The 21,612-nt window shown below is 40.6% G+C and overlaps 1 protein-coding gene across 4 annotated transcripts in view; it reads left to right on the forward strand.

Moving 5' to 3' along the window:
* The first annotated feature begins 213 nt into the window (after positions 1–213).
* The window catches only part of PRDM1 (PR/SET domain 1), a 137,847-nt gene continuing 116,448 nt past the window's right edge, over positions 214–21,612 (forward strand). Inside the window, exons 1-3 of one of the 4 annotated variants that reach the window (XM_075923947.2) lie at positions 214–687; positions 1,133–1,225; positions 1,902–1,943. The gene's annotated coding sequence lies outside the window, so the exon portion shown is untranslated. Of the gene's footprint in view, positions 688–729; positions 1,032–1,132; positions 1,226–1,327; positions 1,811–1,901; positions 1,944–21,612 lie in introns of those variants that run through there. The other 3 variants (XM_006118470.5, XM_006118460.5, XM_006118461.5) reach the window with 3 other exon arrangements.

Consider the following 21,612-nt stretch of genomic DNA (forward strand, 5'->3'; position numbering starts at 1 on the left):
GCCCCTCTTCGGGACACGTTGTCACTCTCTCAGACACCGCCCCACCCCCCACAAAAGCTGTCACGCACCCCCTCCTCTTTCCAACCCCTCTCCCCCGGGATCCCTGGCTGGCCGTGGGACCGAAGTGAAAGTGAAGCAGCTCGGGAGAGAGAGAGGAGAGGAGGGAGGGGGGGCAAGTGTCACGTGACAGATGGGAAGCTGCCCAATCACAGGGTGCGGGGCAGGCTGGAGGGGGAGATTTGGGGAGCTGGCTACCCCCTTCCCCCCACACACACCGCCCCCCAGGCCCAGGAGGGAGCCGGGGCAGGAGCGCGGCGTGTGACTGAGGCGGCGGCTGCTGCTGGGTGCAGCCAGGGCTACTCCCGCGTACTGCCCCATCCCTCCCCGCTCCCCCCGCGGCAGGGCAGCCCCCTCCGCCTGCGCGTCTCCCCCCTGGAGGCCAGGCGGGGTCCGGCCGCCAGGAGAGCATGAGAGCGCGCGGCCCCCCGGGCAGCAGCCCCCTGCTGTGAGGCGGTGGCGGAGCAGGGGCGGGGCGGAGCGCGGGGCTTGATAGGTTTTCTGGGGGCCGGGCCGGGTCCCTTCTGGGGTGGCGCCTGCCCCCCCCCCCCCCGGCTTCCTTTCGCCATGAGGCAAGGGGCTCCCTGCTCCCGGCAGCCGCAGCCTCCGCCTGCCCCCGGCGCCCGGCAGGTAAGTTCGACTGGCAGTGGCCAAGCAAGAGGGCGGGTGGGGCTGGGTGGCCCCGGAGCCCTGCCCCCAATCACAGCCCCCTCCCCCTCGCTGGGGGAAAGTCTCTCTCTCTCTCCCTCACGAGCTCTTTAAAACTTTCTGGAGCATCCCGGCTTGTTCCTATTGTTTTAATTATTGTTTGAATACCTCCTCCCCCCTGCTCCTCCTAGTCCCAGCATTAAAGCTGTCTGGGGCATGCTACCCTGGGGGTGTCTTTGCCCTCTCCAGAGTCCTGCCCCCCAAACAGCGCCAGCCTTTGCACTGATTTCTGCTTTCGAAGGGATTTCTCTCCAACCTGTCTGTAGGTATGTTTGTGTAACCAGACACGGAGAGTAGCTGTCTGCTGGAGAATTAACTCAGTCCCCCAAAGCTTCGTTTGCATTCAATAGACGTGTTTGTTTTTCAGGTTTGAACCTCCAGACGGGTTGAAGCAATCGCCCGAAAGGAACCACTTGGAAGATTTTGTTTCCTCCTGTGAAATTCCACTAGTTTTGAGCAGGTGGGGGATCTGTGGGGTGTGTTTTTGTGGGGAGGGGGGTTGTGGGGGGGGGGCGGCAGGGGAAAGGATCTGAAAGTGAACAGATTCTGGGACAGTTTTCCTCCTCGCTTCTGCACGTAGGGAAGAAAGACTTTACGGTTGTTGTAAAAAAATAAAATAATACAGATCCTGGCAGATCTGTTAGTTTTAGAGAAGCGGATTATCTCCAGGATTAACGTAAAATGTTGATGTTTGAGGAACTGTTGTTGCTCAACCCGTAAATAAAGTGGAGATGTTGACAGATTGTCTAGCCTCTGGTAAAAGAGAACAAAAACATTTCATTTCTTAAAGGACATGAACACTTGGGAGGGTGGAGAGGAGAGGAAAGGAGTTTAACTATTAACTTTTATCTGGATTTATAAAGTAGCTGAAACTCTTGTCACTGAAGCTTTTTATGTATTTGTCTTTCCATTTCCCCCCTCACACAAAATGGTGAAAGGCACATGAAAACGCTGATGCCCACATTAATTGGACAACGGGGTGATTTTATTGCTCACTAGTAAAAAAATAAATGTCACGGGAAAGTTGCTGTTTGTAGTTCAAACGGTGAGAAACTAGTCTGGACAAAAACTAGAAAGTGGATGGTTGGCTTCAAACTCTGCGCTGTTACATTTGGAATTTGTTTTTATTTTTCTAGATCATTCACTTGAAGACACTGGAGGACGATTTGTAAAAAAAGGTAAGACATTTTCACTAAAATTAAAGGCCATAACATGTATTTAAAACTTAAATTTAAAGGCCATAACGTGTATTTGTCATACAGCTGAGGCCCATTGTCTCAGGAAAACTCATATATTTTTTCAACTGAACTGATGAATGAGATAATACTGACCCATTACTAGACGCTATTTGAACAAATGGGGTAATATAAAGTATTTGGCAAACATGTTTGTGTTATACATATGCCCAGGATGTTAGAGCTCAGGAATTCTTTCTGTCTGAAGATAATACAGGGACTCAAGAAGATGATGAAAACAGTTTCCATTGTTTTCACATACTCTATGAAGAGGAGGTCTCAAATATAAACTTAATCTGAGTTTTGGTATAAATTGAAAGGAAATGGTTGTGCATAAAATAATTTCATACCAGCTTTACTTTACAATAGGTCAAGAAAACACTTTCTATAACTTGTACATTGGGTGGTAACATCAGTCTTGCCTTGATTTAACATTTTTTTAAAAAGTATTTTATTTCTTTTGGGGCAGTTTAATATACATTTAATGATTTAAAGTAATAAACTGAAACAAAATCATTGTATTTATAAGTTCTGCTTTTCATAGTGAAAATCAAGTGAAAGCAAGAAGGTTTTTTTTCTTTTGGGGAGAAGGGAGGGTCTGGTCAATTAGACAAAGTAACTGTTTGTTTATAATTGCAACATTAACATAAGCAAAAATTAGGACTACTATGTATACATAAATTCCACAAAGAGAGACCTAACATCTTTATGCTTTCCTATTTTTGACTATTTAGGAAGATAGTGTCTTTTATATGACTGTGGTCTTTCTCCTCTAAATCAAAAGGGAAACATAAGGAGTGAGCGGGACAGTTCATCCTAATCATTTATTTAGAAAGAGAAGTTTGTATGGTATTTTCAGATCTGAGGGAGTTCCTCTCTTTCTTTGCCAGCAACAAGTGTGTTGCTATACTGAGCTGTAGAACTTGGGCACAAAGCCAACTCAAGCAATTTAAACGGCATGGTTATTACTAGTATCTATCCTGTCCTTATCGCACAGTAGTTGTCTTCAATAAACCGAATGTTCTTCCAAGTGATAATCATGGCTGACAAATTAGTTCAAGCCTTAACTCTCTTTTCCAAGTTAATTCTATTTTGCCTTCAGTTGATAAATACTAAATCTTTATTCCACCTGAGCTATAAAACTTTGCAAAATACAGAGAGGATTTCAAGGTGATTTTCCTTACAAATAAGATCAAATTGTGTTGATTGTAAACTTTCTTTTTTAATTATACCATATTTACAGTACAATGCTTTTGCCTATAAACAATGCATATTGTTGCATTTGCAAGAGATAGTTGTTGTTGAATCCCACAAATTAATACTTAATACAAAGAAAAAATTAAAAGAGCAAATAATTTTGTTCGGAAAAAATATTTAAGCAAGTGTGATACCCAAAATCACGTAACAAATTCTATAACTTTTGTAAAATGTTTAGCTGGAAGTGATGGTGAATATAATCTATCATAATGGCTTCACTTTGAAAAGCTACTTATACAATCCATATTTAAAATAAATAAACGGGATTTATTTTCCTAATCAATCAGCTAGAAATGTCTTGTTTAAGAAAGTATTACATTTTCCAAGTGAAATAATAGCAAATTTATTTCTTGAAAACAACAACATTTCAGATAAATATATATTTTTTCTTTGTATGAGCCTAACCAATAATAAGCATTTCTAAAAAAAAAAAAAAAAAAAACTTTATGTAGGCTGTAATTTGTCATTACTCTTCATGTTCACATGTAATTTTTCCTTGTAGAATTATTAGGTAACTTTACAATCCAATGTAAAAGTATGTGGAAGCAGCTTTATTAATAAAATTAACTGTACAATACAGAAATAGTAACTCAGCATATCCTTAGGATATGAACATTTATGGAGAGATTGATTAAAAAAAAAAAAGACTCTCTCTCAATTTGCTGATTCATGAACCTACTAAATCTTGCCAAACACTTCAAGATCACTCATATTTTTCAGCAAACTCTTTATAGCAGAGTTTTGTAGAGAGGTCTCATGTTTCTAAGTCTTCCTTACTTTATAAATAGAAAGCCAATATTAATGAAGAAAACTACATTTCTGTAATGTTGTATATTTTATTTCATATTTTATTAATTTGCAAAATTCACTCCAATGGCTAGAAGAAAAATGCAATTTAAGATTCGATGCTATGTCTGAAAAGCAGTAGTGATCAATTTAAAGATTCATTGATTACTTCTCTACAAACTCTGCATTGAAAAACGATTTACTATATCTTTACATTTTATATTAAGCTGATCAATCATACATAGTCACAACAAATGGGTGCCATTCTAAATATTAACATTTCAAACGTTTTTAAAGGCAAAACAATAAATAATTGGTTTTGAAATACTACACCTGAAAATCAGGAGCCCAGGATATAGCACAGAAAAAAAAGAGTTAACTGGCATGTAAAACTGATATATTTATTTGTTTCTGTCATTAATGCTACTGATTAAGTTGACCCATATGATTTTTAGGAATAAAATGGAAAATATTTAGACACTGCATTTCCAGCTACAACTTTGGATATAATAAGTTGCTACTATTTTTTTCAGTAGAAGTATTAATATTATGCCAATTTTTTTCTAGTCTTTTGGGGCTTAGTAAATATTTCAGTAAATAACTGTTACTGATACTTGGCTTATTTTTTTGTAAACCTCTTATGTGCTGGCAGGAGCTAATTTAGTTTCATAGTTGGCATCCTTTTCCATTCTCTTTTCAGTGCATGGGAAGTAAGCATGAAACCATGTGGGAGCTGCTATTTATAATTTTGGCCACTATTCTTAATTACTTCACTTTATTCACTCTTCACATCTTCACTAAATGTGTTGTATTAGAATCAATATTCCATTCATGTTTACAGTAATCTAGAATCTAACAAGATAAAAATGTGCAAAAACAAGGTTTTAAAGATCTTATTCTGCAACATCGTGTGTGAAAGTAATCATATTACCATATCTCCATACTTTTTTCTGTTTTGGTCTCCTCCCTTGTTTGCCAAATCCATCACTTGCTATAGCTTACGCTGGGCCTAATTCTTGCTACTGTGAGAACTCCACTCTTGCACTCCACTGAAGTCACTGGGATTATTTTTAGTAATAAACAATATACTTAGTAGGGTTATAGAGTGATAGTTCTTATACTGGAAGAGCAGAAAACTGTTTTGATTGTATTTTCTGTAAAGCACCTGGCGCTCTTGAAGAAGCTAAGAAATAATAAACATTGACAATGGGCTTAGGTTTGTATCTTGTATTAAGGCATTTGCCCACAAAGCTATTTAAAGAAAAAAGAAAAATACTGTGGCAAAGTGGCTTTTAGCTGGGGCAAGACGAGCTTTAATTGCTATGGAAGCCTTGATTCTAAATGAATCACAGCATTAATGGACAGTATCTTCTGTAAAGCCAATGGGCCAGATCTTCAGATGGTGTAAGATACATTGAAGTCATAGATACATGGAATTCAATATAACTATGCCAGCTAACTCCAGATCATGTTAGTGTCCTCCTTGGCTTTAACAGGTTTCCATTAATCTTCTTGCCACCTACAATTTTGTGATGATCTTCCCACATTCCAGAAACGTGGAAGAATAAAGACAGGGCAATATTTTCTTTATTTCCCTCCTCCATTCAGGCTTTGGTGGCTTTTTTCTTATAATAGGCTTTATGTTTTGTTAATCATGTATTTTGTAATCCATTTCAGACTCCTTAAAAGTACTTGTCCTTAAAAGCAGACATTTTTAATCACACTTGAATGGAAGTGTCATTATATTTCAAAATGTTCCAATCTTGTCTGATGACAAGATGTAGGTGTGTTATATATAGCTTCCTGTTGATACGGCGTTTGTGATTAAAGGTTCCTAAACGCTGTTGTTGCCAACCCTCTTATTAACAGCTTGTTTGATGTAAAAGATTTTAGAAAGGGTGCCCCACACCCACTTCCCCCCAAGAAGGACTTTACTGTGTTTACCAAATTCTCGACAGTTCTCTTAAACAGGTTGCAGCATCAATAGTAATAAATTACAGATTTGTATCCATACATCTTATGCATTAAGAATAACAAGCACTACTTGGTCAGTAGAGTGGAGAAATAATTTATTCTGTTTATCCATCAGCTGGCTACTGAGCATTTGTGAGGGCCCTGTTAATAAAATAGTTTATTTGCAACAAATCAGGTTACAGTTTTCTTTACCATTGAAAGTAAAATATAATTTGGCAGATTACCACCTACATTCTTTTAACAGTTCTGTAAATAAAATGTTATTTTTTTTAGCAAAATGAAGAATTACAAATGAAATGGGTATTGTCTTTTATATGACTGTCAGAATTCATGGGTTTAGAAAACAAGAGTGGGTTTTAAGATTTTTTTTAATGTGTGTGTGTTCAAACTTTAAAAAGGGATGGGAATCATAAAAAAAAAAAACCCTTTCCCTTTTGAACATTTTTCCACCTACAGCAGTCAAAGAAGGGGCACTTATAAATATCTATTTTTAATCAGCCTCCAGTTATTCCTGGGTCTATAAACAATAATAACTTCACTGAAAAAAGTTTAACAAGATTAAGATACAGTGGCCCAGATACTATGGTGATGAAGGGTTATATAAGTATTGTATAGCTAGATAAAGAATATGCATAAAAACCCTGTAAGATAAGAAGCTCCAAGTAGATATGAGGGTACTCAGTAAGTTTCATTTTGTAATTGATTAGCAATTTATTTTACCCTTTCTGGCTTTCATGTTCCTTCTGAATTATATAATATTATAGTAAATAGTTTTAATTAATTAGTTTTAGCAAAACAATTTAATAATTTTGCCACTAATATTTATTAAACCAGGAAATGTATGGCACTACAAAATATCAAGGGTTGCATAAGGACACAGAGATAACCAGTAGTGTGTGCAATATTTTTTTTCTCACTCAAGTGTGACATGATACAGGCACAAGTACAGATTTCTCTTCATTCGTTAGTAAATAAAACTCTGTGGGTATCTAGGAACTGTGCTGCAAAAGGCCACACTTTGATGCTTTTAATTTTTTTAAAACTTTTCAATGCAAGTCTAGATTCAATTTTTCTTCTAGTGATGTGGTTTTCTAGTGAGATAAAATGCTCTGACTAAGTTATAAATGTAAGGCTGTTTCTGTCAAATTGAGCATGAGTGGGACAGGCTCAGAAATCTCTGTCTTTTCAATTCAGTTTACTTAATATCTGCTTGTGGGGATGAGGTGAATAGAAGCTTTCAATCTTGCATTTTTTTACTGTCAAAAACATTTTGGGTTTCTTTTTAATCTGCTTACTCATAAGAGGGAGTTGGCTTCAATAAAACTATGACAATTAACACCAACTGAGGATCTCCCCCAAAATGTGGTGCTTGATGCCTAGGGGCCCAATGCAACTAGTGTTCATTTCCAATGAAATGATGCATGGGTGAGGAACATTTTATTGTAGGCAGAATTGGGCCCTTAGATTTTAGTCCAACAAAATTTCCAGAAATCACAAAGGCATAGGAAATTTGATATCCAAGTGAAAGTCTTATTTCATTATGTTCATGATTCTCTTAAACTTCTGTATGTCATTTGGCATCCTCTAGCTAAAGGAGACCATGCTTATTAGATTATAAATTAGGGAAGATTAACTTGCATCACAAGTTTCTGTTCTGACAATGTGTCTTTTGGCTGAAAAAGGTTGCCTTGAGATTTAATTTGTAAACTGATAAGTTAAACCACTTCTCTGTTCAGTCCTTTAAGAACATAACTGTAAAAAAACAGTAGTTGATGTAATGGAGAATAATTTCTATAATAATGTTATTTTGAATGCAACTTTTTTTCTTTTTTGTAGTTTATGAAACTGCATGAATCTAGAGAGATAAAGACAATTTGTGATTAATAGTGATTTTTTGTAGCTACAAAAAAGAAATTTCAAAACCAAACCAGAATTTTTTCAGAAAAATATAATTTATTAAAATTAAAAATAATTAGGCATTTATGTGAATTTTGCTGACAGTTAAGCAGAATACTTTATAAAGGGCTTTTAAGAAGACAGAAGAAATTAAACACATAATCTTAGATTGCCATTTTCTGAAATTATTTATTTATGGATTGATCTTGTAGGTCTATATCAATTTACAAGGTAAAGGTATGGTTCTTACATAGTGAATCTGTGCCATGCCCACTCACTTGCCTTAGTCTTGTAAATACTCAGAATGAAATCCTGGCCCCATTGTAAGTTAATAGCAAAGCACTCATTAACATCGGTGAGGTCAGAATTTCACTTTTAGTGCTTCATTCTGTAATCAGAGCTGCATAAGGGCAATGGTACAGTCACATGGATCCATCCATGTCTATACTACCAGTTACGTTGGCATAACATATGTCATTCAGGGGTGTGAATACCCCCCAGTTTCCCCGAATACATAACTTACATCAAGATCAGTGCTGGTGTGGACAGTGCTATGACAGTAAGAGAGCTTTTCCCGCTGACATAGTGTGTCCTTGGGGGTGGATTAATTATGTTGATGGGACCATTAGCATTGAGCAGCTATACTAGAGTGTTTACAGTGCCGCCGTTGCATGGGTACAGCTACACTGCTGTAAGCTCACAGGTGTAGACATAGCCAAAGCATTCTCTTCTCAGAAAACAGCTCTCTCCCTGGCTTGTCTTTGCTGCATCCTCATTTCAGCCAATGTCTGAGAAGCTTTTTCAGTCTGATTATACAGTTCTATCAGTGTGTTATTTAGCTGTGACTCTTCTTCTGCCTTGACCTCCTGCACTGGACTGGTGGTGCATGGCTTGTGGCTGGCTAGGCAAAAACAGCAGATGAACTTGATGTTTTCCTGGCAATAGAACTCTAGGAGCTTGTTGTGCTCCTGACTTTTCCCCTTGTGAAGGTCCATCATGGTCAGATGCAGCTGGTGATCCCCTGAAATCCAGGCTCTCTTAGTGAAGCTTCAGGTACTTTAGACAGAATGAGGCCGTGCAGGTGAGCTTGGTCTTGGCAGCCGCTGTCTCTGGATAGCTATCATAGGCTCAAGTCTCAGCCTTTCTTCTCCTCCATCTGATGGCCTACTCCATCACTTGGTCAGAGTGGATCCAGTTGTAGGACAAGGGCCTACCTTTTGTGATTTGAACCTAGGGACTATGCATTAACATAAAACTATTTGGGTGTGTGTTTGCAGGATCAGAGCCTTACCTTTTAGCTCCTTTTCACAATTTCCAAGTTTAAGCATGTCAGCTTCTAAAAATCAGTTTTTTAAAGGTACCGTTAGATTAATCTGCCATGTTTTTGGCAGAATCTTAAAACATGCATCTTGCGTGTTTCTCTGCAGTTACTTGCATGTTTTAATATGGCTCCTATGGAATTTATTAATGCAATAAAAGGAATGACTAGGATATTTCACCAGTTGCTAAAAATAACATTGTTTTATAAGATCACATAATTTAAAAAAATGAATTGGTATTTTACTGAGGTAAAAAAACAGGTAATAGCTTTCTTCTCCCCTTTTATTATTCAAGGTGGGAAAAAAGAACAATAGGTGCCATTTAGAATCAGGAGCTGCCCTTCTAACCTCTGCAGCTCTTAAAATGTCTGCAGGGTTTTAGATGATGGCTTCTATACTTTTAATTCACCTTTTTTTTTTTTTTTTAAAGACAAGAGTAATAGCAAAAGTATAATACAAAACTACTGATACACATGGAATAGAATTGTTGGAGAGGAAAGTTGGCTATTGACTCCTCTTAGCGGTTTCTCTCTTTCCTCTCTTTTCCTGAATTGACATGTATTATTTATGAGGTTTTTAAAAGAGAGGGAAAGTACTGCCTCTACTATAAAGTACTCAAACAAATGATTGACCTTTAAAAGGTAGGCACACTCTCTACGGTTTTGTTTTGTTTTTAAACATCCACCACTCAAAAGAGCAGTAGTTTCTACATGAGTCTTGGAAAATATGTTGCATGCTGTTTCTAAATGGCTCTTTAAAAAAAAAAAAGGACTGTGGAAGTAATATTTTCTTCCCATGTCATTTTTTAGAGAAGGGAATCTGAGTATACATTTCCAAAATCCTTTCCAGTCAAAGGAGATGGGGACATCATTTGTACAGCTGGGCTAGCTTGAGGTAGTTGCTTTTTAATTACTCTTTGAAATATTCCTTTCAAATATATTGTGACTGAGTATAAGAAATGGAGGCATTTCAGAAGGAAGTATAGAGCACTTTTTGACATAGCACAAATAACAATTTTCTTCTCTGTGTGTTATACTCCTGATACTTATAGGCTACGTCTACACTGGCCCCTTCTCCGGAAGAGGCATGCTAATTTCGAACTTTGGAATAGGGAAATTCGCGGGGGATTTAAATATCCCCCGCGGGATTTAAATAAACATGGCCGCCGCTTTTTTTCCGGCTTGGGGAAAAGCCGGAAAAGAGCGTCTAGACTGGCGCGATCCTCTGGAATAAAGCCCTTTTCTGGAGGATCTCTTATTCCTCCTTGAAAGGAGGAATGGATATGAATATCCATAACACTCACACAGTATATTCAGATATTTTTAAAAGGTTGGGGAGGAAAATAATTTTTTTTATCCTACTGTCTACACTGTTGTTGGAAACTAGGAACTGTGGTGTCTAAAAGATATTTTCACATATGTTTAAGACCTCATCTTACATTTCTGAAGACTAACAATGCTATTTCCAACTCTTCCTGAACAGACACAGGCATGTTAAGCTAGGCTTGAGTGCACATCTCCTCAACCCATACAATACAGTAGGCTGGCCCAGGAGCAGATGCTTTTATCATGCTTTTTAGTATCTTACTCTGTGAGTGGATTAGCTGGAAAGTAAGCTACTACTCAATGTGATTAAAAGTAGCAAAACAGACTGGTCCTATCCTTCTTCATACAGTTTTCATGTCAGGCTGGTTGTGTCTACTTAGAATACCATACATATACCTTTGTATAACCTGAGGAGAGAAGGGATAGCTTTTTTTAAAGTACTGATTTTCAGTGCAGATGAAGGTAGTGGAATGTAACAGTTTTAGGAATGTACACCTGTGAGTATAATAGGAAAGTATCTGTTTGTGTATTTTACCACTGACATTTAGATCAAAGGTCTTCAAGGTGTTGCTGTAGTGGGAAAAGGGAAAGGGGCCATGCAGCTTACCCACCCTGACCTTTCAACTTGCTCATTGTTAGCAAGTTTTCACTAGAAAACCAGTCACAGTTCTTCTTGGTTTGGGATGACTTTCTTTCAGAGATTTGCTTATTATATATGTGTATTCAATTCAGGATGTAGCAGATTGAGGGCTGGTAAGTAATTAAAAGGAAAAAAAACCTAGCAACAAAAACATCTAGTCAAATATTGAAACTGATGCCTAATCTTTCAGTAGAGAGCATTGACCTATTGTCAGAAGAACTTAAAACCATTTTGTTCAAAGGCAATGAACATTACCTCAGGACTAATGATAGTACAAAGGCTGGTGAGTAACTTTTCATAAATATGTGCAAGTTAAAACAAAATAGATAAGGAAGAAACTAGCTTCTTGTATTCCAGTTTACTGACAACTAAAAAGAACCTATTCCAAAAAGGAGGGTGATTTCTTAGTTCCTTGCAGTTGTTTAATTAATCACACATTTCAAAACTGGTCATTGCATAGCTTCCTATTTTATTTTAATTTAATTTAATTTAATTTAATTTTATTTTATTTTATTTTTCTTGGATTGTGGACAAAGATGACCATGTAAAAACTTCTTTCCATTCTGCGTGTCATTGTACAGTACAGTAAAAAAAATCAAAATAGATTAGGAACAATATTATTATAATCCTTTTTAGTTTTGTTTGTTTTTATATCTAAGGTATATTGGATTTGTGCTATTTAAATCTTTAATTGTTTAAACAGTACTTCTCTGTCCTATTCTAATTTACTCATTTAAAGCAGAGGCTTTACATATATGTATTATTAATTATTATTATTATTATTATTATTATTTAGACAGAGCTAACCTTTTACACTTCATTGTCAAATGTTTGCTAACTGTGATGGTATGTCTGAGGACATGAGAATTGAGGTTGCTCTTGTCACAGTCATGAGTGATTTTCTATTGGCATTACATCACAGTCATTTGGCCATTTTGATCATGATGGACTTCTTGAGAGCTTTCAATATAGTTGATCAGTGTTTGTTGCGTCAGCACAAGGGTCTTGTCAACATTATGACATTTTAGGAAAAAATTCCCACCAAGTTCAACTGAACTAGTGGCAACATTGTAAATCTTAGAAAATAAATTCTAGGTAGACATGGCCTAGAGCAAGGGTCAGCAACCGGCCTGCGAGCTGATTTTCATTGGCATGAGGAGTCCACGGCGGGAACTCAGGCCCTCCCTCCTCTGGAGCCCATACAGCTGTGAGGCTTGGAACATCAGCTCTGGCTTCCAGGCTTACAGGAGTGGGGGAGGTGAAGAAAGTCCTGACTCGCATACACCTCCAGTGTCTCTGGCTCCTCACCCACCTCCACCAGGCAGCACAGGGACCCCACGCAGAGCCAGGAAGGCCCTCCCCACTTGGGATTGAAGTCCTGCCCCCGCATGCACAGGGAGGCTGGGTAAGAAGGAAATAATGAGGTGGGGGAGTCCGCCCCGGTCTTGCCTTCCACTGGGCAGCACAGGGACCCTGCACAGAACCGGGACTCTCTCTCCCCTCCCTCCCTCCCGCCCATCCCATGAGAGGAGTAAGGGAGTAGGGGCCAGAGGCAGGGAAAGCAGGGGCCAGGATGAAGAAGTAATGGAGGAATTGGACTGGAGTGTGATGGGGTCAGACTCAGAGGGTTGGGGGTTTTTGGAGTAGTTTTTTTGCTTCTCACTTGTGTGGTCTCCCAACTTGATAGTTCCCCACCTCTGCCATATATAAGGAAAACATTGAAAACTTTTGTGTTGGACATAAATGAATATTTTACTTTAATTAAAATGAAATGTGATAAACTAACATGAGAAAGTTAAAACAACCTGTTTAATAATTTAAATTAAACCATTTCCCCTAGCGGCAGCACTAGCAAAATGGCTCAGGTTTAATTATTTAATTAACAGTGAGTTTGCATTAGCAACTGGTGTTCTGCGGAAAGGTTTGCATTGAGCCAGGTGGTCCATGGACCAGAAAGTTAGAGAACCACTGCACGAGAGGGTTCTGCTGCCCAGGCTGTGGCTCCAGGGCTGGGCAGCTAAGGAGAGAGGAAAATGTGTGGGGGGAGGGGAGTGCCTTTGCCCCAAAGCTGTGTTGGCCCCTGGGCACCTGGGTCCCTGTCAGGAAGGAGAGGGTGCCTTGGACCAGACCCCCACAGGATCCCACCCCTAGGAGAGCTGGATACCTGTGTTCACCCATCCACCCTACCCCCACCTTGCCCACTTTCCTGAAACTTCCACCCCTCTTCGAGCCATCCTGATCCCAGTCCATATTGGTCATCCAGCATTGTGCCCCCCAGAAGACTGGAGCCAGCACCAGCTTTCTAGGGGGAGAGGGGAAGCCACGTCACATCCAACTTCTGCGCACAGCTCCTCCCCTCCCCACAGGGAAAGCTGGAGCCCAGGGCAGGAGACCAAGTGGGGCATGCAGTGGAGAGAGCCCCTTCCCTCCTCCCGGAAGAACAATGCAGCCCAGGGCAGGAAGGTTAAATCTCGGCACTCCACTTCAGAAAGGTTGCCAATCCCTGGCCTAGAGGAAGCAGCTTGTGTGGGTGTCTGGAATTGTCCTCAAATGGTTCAAGAAACACCTGGAAAGAAGGAGTCAAATAGTGGTGCTAGCCAGCTATGTCTGTCATCACTCAGGCATGTGAATTGCTGTTCTTATCAATTATCTTTTCTACTTTCCATATTCAATATATCTGAGATCTTTTAACAACTTTTCTAAACTTTTCCATAGACTGAGGATACACAACTGTGTCTTTCTTTCCCTGTGGACTCTGTAAATTTGGTCTCTGCTTTGATGTATTCCTGGACAATATTGCCCGCTAGATGCATTAAAACCCAGGAAATCTGGAGTTTTGCTGGTGGATAGGGGCCACTGCTAGGATGCTTTTATTGAAGAGACTTTTTCAGAGATTGTGAACCAGATTAATCTAATTTTTGCTCACAGCCTTACCATGAAAAAAACTTGTGTTGTACATGATTAGCAACTGTTGTTGCAGCTACTCAGTGTGCATAGTGTATGCTCCTAGCTCATGACCACCTTGAAACAGCAACACGTGCTGGTATGATCACGACGCTGGATTATTGTAAGCTTAGTAGAGCTTTCAGCAGGGTTTCTCCATTGCTTGCCACTTGTTCAGAAAACAACAGCAGATATGGTCTCTGGCCTGAGCTACTATAATCTTATTATGCCAACACTGGCTGCCTATGAAGTGGTGGGTCAACTATAGGCTAGCAGTTCTGGAGTGGGTGGTGGTGTTGATTCATTTTTGTTTGGTTGTTTGAAGCCCTGGCTACAGTATATTCAACAGCAGCTTCGTGAGACTGGCTCTGATGTCTGTGTGTGTGTCAGATACCACCTTGTTTAGTGTATCCAATGAGGATAGGTGATCGACCTTTGCTGTGCTGGGCTCTAAGGTGCACATTACATGTTTTTTCCCATTACTCAGAACCTTACTCTGAAGTTGAATTCTACTTTAATCACTTCTGGCGCTAATATTCCTTTTCCTCTCCCATTTGACCTTTACCTTTAGAACTTCTCTCCCACCTTTACTGTTTCTACCTACATTTTTAGAGGGTGGTGTTTTAATGTTTTATTATGTGTCTGTAATAAAACACGCACTTTGTAAATTACTCTCAAGCAAACAAAGTCCTTTGAAAACTCTTCTGTAAAAACAAGACAACTCTTGGCTTTTCAAATGTTTTCCTAAAATACCTTATGGTTGCTGGTGACTCAGGCCTTTTATCACTAAAATTGTGTTGTTTAGGGGGGAGATTTTTTTAACCAGAATGGTTATACTAGAACATTCCTGTTTGTTGACACAGTTACACAAGTATAAAGGTGTCTCACATACCTTATGCTTCTTTCCTTACAGACTAACTTGATACGGGTATAATTGCATCCACATTAGGTGGCTTTTGCCACTATGGTTAATAGAGTTTAATTTTGTGTTAGGGAAGTCCAAAGAACAGGCTTTTAGTTAGCTATTCCCAGTTACTATGAAAGACTTGGCAATACCAGGGACTGACGTTGTGGCAGCAACGCTACTATACCAGAGCAGGCATTTTAGATAAAGCAAGACGTCTATATGCACAGTGACATTTTTCTTCCAGAAGAGTTTGACACTTACGATATTTCATTCTTAAGTTAATCAGCAAAAGGAAAAAAAAAACTTGTGGCTGTCCCTTACAGCTGGTTTCTGAGTAAAGAAGATCTAAAGGTTTCTGCTTGTGTTTTCCTTTTAAATAAAAAAACTCATCAAGTTTTGTCTTCCCCGATGTTGCTGAAGTGTCAGTAGAGGACCAGAGAATTAGCATTCTTAGTCTGTAACTGCAGGGTGGGAATTTTGAATCTTCAATAATGAGATTTTATTATTTTGATCAGGTGTTTGAGTTAAATGAGTGACAAAAAACCAGACAAATAAAAAACAGAGTTTGAAACAGTTTGATTATAAGTCTCATTCTCTCTCCATTGCTCAGGTTTCACTTCCTTAGTACCTGTGATGTCTAAAAGAACAAAATAACCATTTATTCAGAGAGTCTTTGAAGGAGAAAAAAAAAGATAAGGCAATCCTGAATTTTTAATATAAAAATAAACAGAAGAAAATACTTTTAAAAAGTTTTGTATCATCTTTATAAAAGATAATTATGCTAAAAAGTTCACAAATCCATTGTATCCCTTTAATGGACTATACTCTAAAGGAGTGAACAATAAAAGCAATTTTTAGACTTAAATATAGTTTGGTTTCTCTCATTATACAACCAGAGTAGAGTGACACACATTCAAGAAATCTCTGTCTCATTTAAACACCCTACCTTATCAAAACTCCATTTCCATGAATGATGGATCCTGGCTCTTGATGGGAGAGTGAAGTTTTCAATTACCTTATTTTCATGTGCTAATGAAGCAGAATGTGGCTTTAGGGGGTTTCTTTTCAGTGAGGTAGCCTGTTTGGTTATGCACATGTCACCTTCTTATGTTTCCTTCCATGTCTCTGTCTACACTCAAATGGTGGTCTTAATGGGTAACAGTGGCTAATCAGTCTGCTTGATAACAAGCCTTGGCCCTCTTCAGCTCAGCAGGAGCAGCACTGGCCTGTAATTAGTGGAGTCATCAAACCAACTGCTTGTCTCCAAGTGATTTCTTCTGGCACCTCTTAGCTTAGAGCAACTTTATATGCAGAAAATCAGGAAGGTTTTGCTTAATTTTTTTTTACGTGCCATAAAGGTAATGTAGACTGATACAACCTTAGCATAAGTGGCAGGATTAATATACAGTACATCTGAAGAGCTGCAGTATATGATGTGAAAATATAACACTTAAGTGCTGGCAACCATTGCCCACTGAGATTGAAAGTGCATGTGTATTTATGACTGATTCTCAAATGATAAAGTCAATAATTTAAAAATCATGTAACAATGATGTCAATCCAGATCAGGTATGTACTATGTTCCTGGTCAGTAATAAGACTTGGATCCTGCAAAAACTTAAGGCACCTATCTAATTTTACTCCTATAAGTAATTACTCATTTTTTGAGGAGTAAAAGTTTGAACCAAGGGGTTTGATTCGAACTAACGCGTCCCAGAACACACTTCCTGGTTCGAATCAGCTGTTGAGCAGAATAATGCGTGGATGAGATTATGCTAATGAAGCACGGGATATTTAAATCCCCGCTTCATTAGCAATTTCGGTCGGCTACATTTGCATCCCTAGCTCAAACTAGGGAGCAAGTGTAGACATACCCCAAGTGAAGACATCCCCTGAGTGCAGCACTTTACAGGACTATGTCCTAAACACAGAACAAGTTCTGGTAATAATCTGTAATGAAGGTTAACGTAGTTACTGAAGGAAACAGTGGGGCTTTTTTAGCATCTGAATGACAGGAACTATAATATCATTCTTTACCACAATGGATGATGGAAAATAACTACTCTGGAATTACTCATTGTCAGTTATGAGGGTGAAGAATTGGCAGAAAGTGATGAATTTCCCTTTCTTCCCTCACAAGAAAAAAGAAATAAAAGGAACAGGGAAAACTTTAGAAAGTACATGGTAACCAATATCCAAGTCTGGATTTTACTCATTTGAGTTCTAAAGAAAGTAAGGAACTAGATAGCTGAGCTACTGACAAAATAGGTAACATAATTAATAACAGATCTCAGAGGGGTAGCTTTGTTAGGATACGTCTGCACTACAGGACAAAGTCAAATTAAGATACGCAACTTCAACTACGTTAATTGCGTAGCTCAAGTCAAAAGTAGCTTAGCTCGGCTTTTGGCACTGTCTACACTGTAAGAAGTCGAAGGGAGAACACTCTCCCTTTAACTTCCCTTAATCCTTGTGAAAGGACTACTAGCATCAACCGGAGTGCCCTTTTCAGTTCAAATTAGCTATCTTAACTTGACTCACTAATTTGAACAGTGGAAGATCGACAGCGACAGCTTCAATCTTCTCTGTAGTGCAGACTTACCCTTAGACTGTAACTTAACTTTAAAAGCAATGAGCTTCGAGACTAACAAATATACCATAAGATTTCATGGGTAAAACCCACTTTTCATGATGAAGTGGATTTACCCATGAAAGCTCGTGATATAATACATATGTTAGTCTCAAAGGTGCCATAGGACTGCTCATTATAATTAGTAACAGAGGACCAAAGGTTTGATAGCATGGTATACAGAAGAATCTCAGAGTTATGAAGACTTTAGGAAGGGAGGTTGTTTGTAACTCTGAAATGTTCATAACCCTGAATTAAGCATTATGGTTCTTTAAAAAGTTTACAACTGAAGACTGATTTAATACAGCTTTGAAACTTTACTATACAGAATAGAAATGCTGCTTTTAGCCACCTTAATTTAAATGAAACAATCACAGAAACAGTTTCCTTGTCAAATCTTTTTTAAACTTTCTCTCTTTATTTTTTTAGTAGTTTACATTTAACACAGTAACACAGTAAGGGTATGTCTACACTACAAAGTTAATTCGAACTAACAGACGTTAGTTCGAATTAACTTTGATAGGCGCTACACATGCAAACCGCTAGTTCGAACTTAATTCGAACTAGCGGAGCGCTTAATTTGAACTAGGTAAACCTCATTCCATGAGGACTGACGCCTAGTTCGAATTAACTAGTTCGAATTAAGGGCTGTGTAGCCACTTAATTCAAACTAGTGGGAGGCTAGCCCTCCCCAGCTTTCCCTGGTGGCCACTCGGGGCACCACCAGAGAAACTCTTCTGCCTCCCTCCCAGCCCCGGAGCCCTTAAAGGGGCACGGGCTGGCTATGGTGCCCGTGCCAGGTGCAAGCCTGCCAGCACCCAGCCAGCAGACCCTGCACCTGGCACGGCTCGAGCCAGCCACCTGCTGCCACCCAGCCCTCCGCCTCTTCCCGAGACCAAGCTGGTGGCTCCCGGGAGCCTACACAGGTCTGCAAGAGGTGGGCGCCCGCCTGGTCTAGTGCAGACATCATGGACCTCATCCACGACCTCCGCACTAGGCACAGGAAAGTGGCCGTCTACGGCAGGATAGCTGCCAGCCTGGCCACCCAGGAGCATGAAAATCATGGTGGTCCAGTGAGACCCCCCGACCCAGAGCCCTGAGCTTAGAATGGCCGTACTGGATCAGACCAAAGGTTCATCTAGCCCAATAGCCTGTCTGCCGACAGTGGCCAACACTAGGGACCCTGGAGGGGATGGACTGAATCAATGACCAAGCCATTTGTCTCGTGCCATCTGTCTCCAGCCTTCCACAAACAGAGGCCAGGGACACCATTTCTACCCCCTGGCTAATACCACTCCATGGACCCAACCTCCGTGACTTGATCTCACTTCCCTTTAAACTCTGTTCTAGTTCTAGCCTTCACAGCCTCCTGCAGCAAGGAGTTCCACAGGTTGACTATTTGCTTTGTGAAGAACAACTTTCTGTTGTTATTTTGAAGCCTGCTACCCATTCATTTCATTTGGTGTCCTCTAGTCCTTCTATTATGGGAACTAATGAAGAACTTTTCTTTATGCACCCTCTCCACACCACTCGTGCTTTTATAGACCTCTATCATATCCCCCCTCAGTCTCCTCTTTTCTAAGCTGAAAAGTCCCAGTCTCTTTAGCCTCTCTTCATATGGGACCTGTTCCAAACCCCTGATCATTTGAGTTGCCCTCCCCTCTCCCACCCTCTCTCTTCCCCTCTCCCACCTCCTTTTCCCAGTCTCCCCGAGTTTTGTTCAATAAAGAGAGTTTCTATTTTTGAACACACGTGTCCTTTATTTTGTACATCAGGAAGGGGGGGTTAGGGAGGGATAAGTGGAAGGAGGTGAGGGAGGAATGGGGTACGAGCCCCCGATGGGGAGGACTGGGCTGGCTCTGCGGGCTCCTCAGGGTGGAAGGTCTCCTGCAGCCCCCCCATTGACCCGCCCACCCTGGATGGCAGCCTGCGGCAAGTGCAGCCGGGCTGATGGCCAAGTGCTGTGATGTGCCGAGTGTGAGCACTCAGGGCACTCCAAGCCAGGACTGCTTTGCAAGCGGGGAACCCCTGAGAACTGTCTGTCTGGGGTGGGAGTCGGGTCCCTTTAAGCACAGCCCTCGGCTAGCCTGAGACAGCAGCTCCATGCTCTAAGTCGTACCCTGATGCCCTGCCGGCACTGATTCCGGCCATCCTTAACCTCGGTTCAGGGTCCACTCGGTGTGGACATGCTAGTTCGAATTAGCAAAACGCTAATTCGAACTAGTTTTTAAGTCTGGATGCGCTAATTCGAATTAGCTTAGTTTGAATTAACTTATTCGAACTAAGTTAGTTCGAATCAGTGCTGTAGTGTAGACATACCCTAACGTATTTGCTTTTTTGTTATGTTTTGTTTTGTTTTTGTTTTTGTTTTGTCTCTGCTGCTGTATGATTGCATACTTCTGGTTCCTAATGAGTGGTTTGTTTCACTGGTCAGTTCATAACATTGGTGTTCATAATTCTGGGTTCTACTGTACACCTTCTGAAGATTTGCTAAGGATTATACTGTAACTGGGTGGGTCTCCAGTAGCAATCATTAAAGATTGGGATGCGGTAGAAAGCATGTAATAGTATGAGACACATAAGAGTTTACTTAAGAGCAAATCATTCTCCTAATTTCTTAGGATTCTTTTAAAAAGACAAACAAAAAGAAAAAGAGATCAAATTAATATAATTTGAAGCTTTCAGTCTGACAGTCCTTCATAACAGACTATTAAGTAAGTATAGTAACTATAGAATTAGAGGTAAAGTCCTGTAATGGGTTAAAAAGAGGTTAAGAGATAGGAAGCTATGCTAATAGTTATCCTATTCTCAGCATTGAAGGAAATGAATGTAGGTACTGTGTGGATCTGACTAAAAATGGTGATCAGTATGTAGAAGCAGATGTGATCAGTGAGGCGCACCTGATAACTGCATGCTCTAGGGAACCATTTACATTGTTTCTTACCCTTTAAACAAACAGAACAAATTTTGTGTTACACTGTGGCTCCTTTCTAACACTTTCAAGTGCAAAAGGCCACAAAACCAGGAGAGTAGCCCTCAGTAAAAATTCCTCTGGTGTAGGGGAGATTCCCGCCTTCCTCACATTCTCCTCTACAGGGGGATTTCCCCAGTGGTATCTGTGTATCAGCTCTGTGCTAATCCAGTCCCAGTATAAGAGCGCTGCTAGTAAAATGGGATGTGTAGAAGATTGCTGAACTCTGGCTGTCAGAATGGCCTAGTTGGGTCAGAAGCAGCTGGGCACACTAGCTGGAGTAAACCCTACCATTGTCTGCATTGCTCCTTTTGCCCATTCTTTCCTTCATGGAGCGGAACTCAGCCAGAGAAGGGGTATGTCTACACTACAAAGTTAATTCGAACTAGCAGACGTTAGTTCGAATTAACTTTGATAGGCGCTACACTAGCGCTCCGCTAGTTCAAACTTAATTCGAACTAGCGGAGCGCTTAGTTCGAACTAGGTAAACCTCATTCCATGAGGACTAAGCCTAGTTCGAACTTACTAGTTCGAATTAAGGGGTGTGTAGCCCCTTAATTCGAATTAGTGGGAGGCTAGCCCTCCCCAGCTTTCCCTGGTGGCCACTCTGGCCACCACCAGGGAAACTCTATTGCCCCCCTCCCGGCCCCAGACCCCTTAAAGGGGCACGGGCTGGCTACGGTGCCCGTGCCAGGTGCAAGCCTGCCAGCACCCAGCCAGCAGACCCTGCACCTGGCACGGCTCAAGCCAGCCACCCGCTGCCACCCAGCCCTCCCCCTCTTCCCGGGACCAGGCTGGCGGCTCCCGGGAGCTTACCCAGGACCGCAAGAGGCGGGCACCCGCCTGGTCCAGTGCAGACATCGTGGACCTTGTCCACGACCTCCGCACTAGGCACAGGAAAGTGGCCGTCTAGGGCAGGCGAGCTGCCAGCCTGGCCACCCAGGAGCAGGTCTGCATGAAAATCA

Source organism: Pelodiscus sinensis, chromosome 3 (assembly GCF_052426305.1).
Source record: "Pelodiscus sinensis isolate ZL-2025 chromosome 3, ASM5242630v1, whole genome shotgun sequence".
Lineage (NCBI taxonomy): Eukaryota > Metazoa > Chordata > Testudines > Trionychidae > Pelodiscus > Pelodiscus sinensis.